This window comes from Spermophilus citellus, assembly GCF_964194105.1.
Source record: "Spermophilus citellus genome assembly, chromosome: 4".
In the NCBI taxonomy this organism is placed as follows: Eukaryota; Metazoa; Chordata; class Mammalia; order Rodentia; family Sciuridae; genus Spermophilus; species Spermophilus citellus.
Genome location: NC_138185.1, coordinates 127270418 through 127277960, shown reverse-complemented (window position 1 = coordinate 127277960; position 7543 = coordinate 127270418). Strand labels below are relative to the sequence as shown.

The 7543-nt window shown below is 40.3% G+C and overlaps 1 pseudogene across 1 annotated transcript; it reads right to left on the bottom strand.

The window, feature by feature from the left end:
• Positions 1 to 3482: 3482 nt before the first annotated feature.
• On the bottom strand, positions 3483 to 6252 carry LOC308648187 (protein regulator of cytokinesis 1-like; annotated as a pseudogene). The gene is made up of 3 exons: positions 6118 to 6252; positions 4971 to 5635; positions 3483 to 4190 (listed from the first exon to the last, which is right to left on the bottom strand). The product of its transcript is annotated as a protein regulator of cytokinesis 1-like (transcript).
• Between the last annotated feature and the right edge of the window lie 1291 nt (positions 6253 to 7543).

Sequence of the window (7543 nt, the reverse complement as noted above, 5' to 3'; positions counted from 1 at the left end):
GTTGAAGAACTGAGTCCAACAGCAGTGTATTATACTGACTGGCTAGGCATATTCTCCTTAATATTTTTTAGTTGTAGTTGACACACAACCTTCATTTTATTTATTTATTTATTTATTTATTTATTTAATTATTTATTTATTTATATGTGGTGCTGAGAATTGAACCCAGGGCCTCATGCATGCTAGGCAAGTGCTCTACCACTGAGCCACAACCCCAGTCTCCCCGGCATATTCTTTATGATGGTGATAGGGAAAGGGTTGTGATATGCTTCAGACATACAGAGTTAGTAGTGGTTGCAGGTATCAGAGATCTCCCAAATGGTAAGCAAGAGCACCGCAGAACCCAATTCTCAAATAACACCAAGTGCTTTTCAGCCAAGAGCTGCACTTAGGCTCCTGGAGGTGCCAGTCCCATGTGATGGGAATGATAATATACTTTTCTGTGAAGCTTGACTATACACCTACTGAGAATTTTTTCTCTTTCTTTCAAGGGCCCATTAGTCTTTCCGATAAAGCCCCATAACAAAGGTACCTAACCATTTGATACTTGAAAATATCATAATTTTACATGATTTTCAAACCATGAGTGAAAACTTTAAAATATATTATTAGATTCTCTACATATACCAGTTCGTTGCTCAATCAAAACATGTGCTGATTACCTACTATGTAGAAGATATGTACTATTTAGGAAGTTAGTAGGGAACAAGATTGATATGACTCCTGCCTCCCTAGCGCTACTAAGGAGACTACTCTGTAGTTTTTAGACTACTTGTGCCTTCATATGTACAGTATAAACAAACCTAAACTTCACATATCTCAGAAGTTTGTGATCTACGTTTGATTGGTTTTTAAAAAATATATATTATCTTCCAAATACATTACATTGATAAGGATATAACATTAAAACCCATGTGTTATCATTTTAATCTAAAGATATCTATATTTATATCAGAATAAATCTTAGTTCAAAGCTTCTAAATTTTTTTTTAATTTTTTTTTTTTAGTTGTTGATAGTCCTTTATTTATTTTACATGGTGCTGAGACTCGAACCCAGTGCCTCACACATGCCAGGCAAGTGCGCTAAGGCTAAGCCCCAGCCCCAGCCCTCAAAGCTTCTAAAATTTAGCACAGCTGAGACAAAGCAAACAACAGAAAGTAGAGTTAGTAAAATTATAAGTTATTAACTGGACCAAAGGCCCTAAGTAGAGAGGTAACAAGATAAAAATTTCAAGAATGCAAAAGAAGAGAATAATATGATAGCATTTGTAGGTTAGCATTGATTTTTTCCCCTCTTTTTGAAAAGTAACCATGCCCATTTCAATTTATTTTTATTTTTTATTTATTTATTTTTTTGTTAGAAAACTGCTTTAATCAAGTTCTGTCTGCATTACAAGCCCGGGGACGGGCAATGGAATGTGCTCGTGGCCACTGCATTCCACGTACAATACTGAGCCTGTAATCGCTGTTATCAAAATATACATGTCACCGTAAAAAACCCGATGCTCCCCTCCACATCTCAACAGGTATACAAAATTATAAATATTTACACCCTTGTCATACTCTATGAAACTGGGAATCCGAGGAGACCGGCCCTGCTGCTGGCGCAGTGGGACCAAGGTGTCCCCCAGGGTAGGAGGGTGGTCAGGACCTGGAGGTTCCCACCGGCTGGAGTCCCAGCATCAGAGCAGACAGAAACAGAACCATGACTTGGGTCCAAAATTTAAAGGAAAAGGGGGTGGGGGGAACCCTGAAAGTTCTAGAGTTGGTCTTCCTAGGCAGATCTGGGAGGCTGAGTAAGGCCACTGAGGCGGCGGTGCACGGCAAGGCCCTGCCCACGCGGAGGCTGGGTCTTGCCTGTGACCAAATTGATTACAAAGAATAAAATAGAAAGTACAGCATACAAAGTAATATCAATTTATTTTTAAGAAAATACTTATATTTTAAAAACAGGTCATGTGTGTACGTATGACTAACAGCATGGCTTACACACACAGACCAAGTCCACATTGGTAAGCTTTTGAGAATCATTTAATGTGTTAGTAGTATTGGCGCAGGCAGACAGTAAGAATACATAATAGTGCTTCGGGAAGTGCAGGAGTAATGTTTAGGGCAGGTAAAGAAGGAGCCTCATCAGTGGAAGCTATAGTAGGAAAAAATCCCCATGTGTGACATGTGGAAAGCTGCTCATCTCCACAACAGAAATGGCCCAATCTACCCAGATGGCCTCCCAACTGGGCTGGCAGCTGCAGGGGTAGAAGAACTTGGGTACAGTGGGCACAGGGATAAGAGGACTGGACCCAGAGAAAACTCTAAAGAAACAGAATTCAGACAAGCTTGTGGGTCACTCACACACACCCATAAAGGGATTGCACTGTTCAATTTCACAAAGGAGCTCCCAGCCTCCCTGTCACACTTTGTCACTACATCAGACCACCTCAAATGCTGACACACAGACATCCTTATTGAAAGGAAGGCTGTCCTGTGTGGTGGGGACCAGTCTTTTGGTGAGAGCAAAGCTATCATAGCTACATCATTAACTGAACACCCCTAGACAAAAAAAGCAATGTTAATTGCTAATTGCAAGTGTACACGCTAAAATTACTTCATTTCCCATTCCCCAAGGCTGGGTCTAGTCATTCATTTTTTATACAACAGTAATTGTGCTTCAACAAATAGAATCATGGAGTAGACAGCAATAAAAGAGAATAAAGTCGTGGCATTTGCAGGTAAATGGATGGCTTTGGAGAAGATAATGCTAAGTGAAGTTAGCCAATCCCAAAAAACAAATGCCAAATGTTTTCTCTGATATAAGGAGGCTGACTCATAATGGGGTAGGGAGGGAGAGCATGGGAGGAATAGATGAATTCTAGATAGGCAGAGGGGTGGGAGGGAAAGGGAGGAGGCAGAAGATTAGCAAGGATGGTGGAATGTGTGGACATCATTATCCAAAGTACTACATGTATAAAGACACGAATTGGGTGTCAACCTACTTTATACACAGAGATATGAAAAATTGTGGTATATATGTGTAATAAAAATTGAATTGTAAAAAAAGTACACATATAATAAAGACATGAATTGGCATGAACATACTTTATATACAAAGATATGAAAAATTGTGTTCTATATGTGTAATAAGAATTGTAATGCATTCCGCTGTCATGTATTTAAAAAAAAAAAAGAATCATGGAGTAGAGAAAGAAATTAGGTCCCAGATGCTCATATTTGTACTTACTGCTATAAACTAAGTTTTAAGGTATTTCTCGAGTCAAAAATAAAAGCAACTCTCTATGGACCCACTAAACCCATGACAGACTTTGATCTGTCATACTTGTTCACGTCTTTAAGTTAATCCCATGGTAACAGACCCTGTCCAGTGTTTTAAGTGCATCTAAACTGAAGAAAAACTAGAGACAATCCTGCATAATTAAGTCTAGTCTCTGTACAGGAAGCTACAGTGGCTGGCTGGTCAGGGCTTCTTAGGCCTGAATGTTGGTTGCATTGAGGAATAGAGAAGTAGCTTCAGATTTGGAAGCCTTTGAAAGTTCTCACACTCAAGATGCTGCCATTCAGCTCCAGGTTCTCTTTGTTGGCTCTATGCCTACTGGCACAGGGTGTTTTCTTTCCAGAACAAGTGGAACTGACCACTGGCTTGCTGCCAGAAGGAGGAAGTCGAGACACAGGGCAGTGGTAGATTGTCCCTGCAAAGACAGGCCTATGTTCCTATTGGCTGTAGCACTGGACATGGTAGCAGTTTTCAGCTTCTGCACTTTGCCCGGCGTGTTGGGAGGCAGTACTTGCTGCTTGCTGGCCATCAGGGAACACTGCCATAGAGCATCTCTGTCTCTGTCTGCTTCTTGTTCTTTAGTTGTCTTTCCTGCTTGGCTCTCTTTTTCTCTAATAGATTCATCTCCCATAGTTCTGCCACATACTCCATGAATTTCTGTCCATTCACCACAAATGTTTTTGATTGCTCCTGTTCCCACATTTCAATCCGTGCCTTCAACTCTTCTTTCATGGTAGGGAGCTTTCTCTAGAGCTTGGCTTGTTGCTTTCCTTCTCTTAAAAGGTTTCCTTCCCGGTTTATAAATCGACTTGGATCTGAAGCTTTTCTCCCAAACTCTAAGAAAAGCCTCCAGCTCTCTTCCCACTTTCTGGAAACCTTCAAAGAGTTCTTTATGAACTTCAAAATAGTTTGTCTTTTTTTAAAATTTGTTTTAATTAGTTACACATGACAGTACAATGATCTTGACATATCATTCATTTGAATCAGATGGGAAATAATTTCTCATTTTTCTGAGTGTAAAGGTTATAGAATTACATTGGTCATGCAGTCATATATATACCCACAGCAATAATAATGTCTATTTTATTCTGGTCCTTCCATTCCCCCCATCCCCTCCCCTCCCCTCCCATCACTTCTCTCTACCCAATCTAATGTGACCTACTTCTTTTTTTTTTCCCCTCCCATCTTTATACCTGTATTCTGTATAACGAAGGGGGTCTCCTTCCCTCTTCCATGCAATTCCCATTCTCCCTCCCTTTCCCTCCCACCTCTCTTCCCTATCTAAAGGTAATTTTTTTCTCATGCTCTTCCTCCCTACCCCATTTTGAGTCACTCCCCTTATATCAGAGATGACATTCGGCATTTGTTTTTTGGGGATTGGCTAACTTCACTTAGCATAATCTGTTCTAATGCCATTCATTTCCCTGCAAATGCCATGACCTTGTTATTTTTTAGTGCTAAGTAATATTCCATTGTGTATAAATGCCACATTTTTTTTATCCATTCATCCATTGAAGGATATCTAGGTTGGCTCCACAGTCTAGCTATTGTGAATTGTGCCGCTATAAACATGGATGTGGCTGTGTCCCTGTAGTATGCTGGTTTTAGGTCTTTTGAGTATAGTCTGAGAAGAGGAATAGCTGGGTCAAATGGTAGTTCCATTTCCAGTTTTCCAAGGAACATAATAGTTTCTTAACTGCACAATCCCAGCATCATGTAGTTAGAGCAGGTTTTCAATGTGGTCCTCAGCATAGTAAGGGGCAAAAGCTCATCCCTGATCCTGGCTATAAAACCACTGGTCCCAATACTGAGCCAGCTCCACTTGAATTGCCTCAATCACTTTCTTCATGTTTTGAATTTTCTTCCAGCCAATCAGCTTCTAATTGCAGCGCTTTTCTGACATTGGCTTTTGATCCAGTCACAACCATTGCCACAGCTTTTCTCTCATCTTCAGGTATCTGGAACCTGTCCCAGAGTTCCCGGATTTGAGCACGCAGTCCCTCACACGCGGTTTCATTGTGTGGTTTTTGTATTTCCAGCTGCCGCAGCAAATTTTATATCATTGCAGTATTCTCCAAAGACAAACTAAAGGCATCTTCATCTTTACATACCATATCTCTTTCAAAGCTTGTGTCTGGTGTGTGATCTAATTCTTCCATACACAGTATGATCTGTCTATGTTGACAAACTCCTCATGCCCAGATACTTTTGTTTCCATCAATGTTGTCACATATTGTCTGACCTGGTTTAGCTCTTCTGGGCTGGGAAAGAGATGCTGTCAATGTCATAGTGGGGCATGCAAAGAATTTCACACAATTTTTTTTTAGTTTTAGATGGACACAATACCTTTATTTTATTTTTATGTGGTGCTGAGGATCAAACCCAGTGCCCTATGCATGCTAGGTGAGCACTCTGCCACTGAGCTACTGCCCCAGCCCCACACAATTCTTGATCTTGTTCTTGAAGTGACTTCAGTTTCTGTTTTCTCTCCTTTTTCCTTTTTTTTTTTTAATTTCAATTCTACCTGAGCGTGCAAATCTTTTTCTAGTTGCAAGATAGTTGTTTCTCCTTCCTCCTGAAATGGTTCAATGTAACTCACCACACAGGTGTTCAGATCTTTTGGGCAGATGGATATGTTTTTGATAAGCCTCTCCTCAGGTTCTCTTATTCAGCAATCATCATATCCAGGACACCCTTGATATGCTTCTTTACAACCTCAGTTTTTCATAACCACTGGTCCTCTGGAATCCCAACCTATTCCCATATTTTCCGAAGATGATTTAGGGCTTTCTGGAGACATACTGTGGACTCCTCTGCCAGTACCTCACTTCTTCACTCCAAGCAGCCCCAGGGAATTGATACCCCCTACATCCTCCATGAGGGTTCAAGGGCAGCAACCAGCTGCACACACTGGAGATCTTGCTCGGGGTAGCCACTCCAGGGTAGCACTTTGCAACAGCCATGATGTGCTACCTATAAATGAAAGTAGGTCCTGAAAGTAAAAAGGCTGAACATTTTTCCTCATCCAAGTAAGAGATAAGCTGAAAATTAATGGCATGGATTTCCCAAGATAGCAGGCTGAAAATAAAGAGAGGTGATTCATTAAATTAGATTAAAGAAAAATGGACTAGATGGGATCTGATGTTTGGTGAAATTGAAATGTCAAGGAATTGACATTGATGCATTCTGTGATGATCTTGTTGGTAACTAAATAACCAAGCAAAAAATTTTAATACTATATTTCTTAGACCAACTGAAATTAAGAATGTCTTCCTCAGTGGAGTTTAGATGGCCCAGGGCAAGAGGAGAGTTGGGGAAAACACTGTTAAGCTCTTCAAGGTTTCTCAGACTCTTTAGGTATTATTTCATTTGAGCATTGAGGAAATGAAAATGTGTTCTTAGATATATCCTACCACTCAAATTTTTACAGGCTTTCTTTCAAGATACCCACATTCCTAAATACTACAACTTTTTATTGTGTATGAGATATAATCTGGTTGCTAAAATACTATTGTGGAAATTCTCTCTTGTCTTCAGTTAAACAGATTGCTATTTAAATGTCTGCATCTCTCTAAGAGAACACAAACATCCTTAGAAATTAGAGAGATGATATAAATATAGCTACAGAAGCTAACTAATGACCAGAGTCAGGGGTTTTTGTTTTCTTGTTTGTTTGCTTGTTTGTACTGAGGATACACCCCAGAGATGCTCTACCTCTGAGCTACATCTCCTGTCCTTTTTATTTTACCTTTGAGACAGGTTCTCACTAAGTTGCTGAGGCTGGTTTCAAACTTGCCATCCCCTTGCCTCAGCTTCTTGGGTTGCTGGAATTACAGGTGTGCCCTGCTGCACCTGGCCAGAGGATTTTATTTATGTATAATTTTGAACATGCAAATTTGAAAATTAAAACAAATGGATGTGGGGGGAGGGGCGGTACTGAGGATTGAACCCAGGGGTGCTCTGACACTGAACCACATCCTCAGCTCTTTTTATTTTTTATTTCGAGACAGAAAGAAAAAATTGCCTAGGCTGCCCTGCAACTTGAATTCCTCCTGCCTCAGCTTCCCAAATTGTTGGAATTATAGGCAGGTGCCACTATGCAGAGCACAAATGGATACTTTCAAGGAAACCATAAGCTATAAAATGGAATCAAGAATCAGTAGAGAACCTGAATAGACCAGCCATTGGCTAAGAAATCAGTTAGTCAAAGATCTCCTTAAAAATACACCAGACTGTGCCAGGTGCATTGGTGCA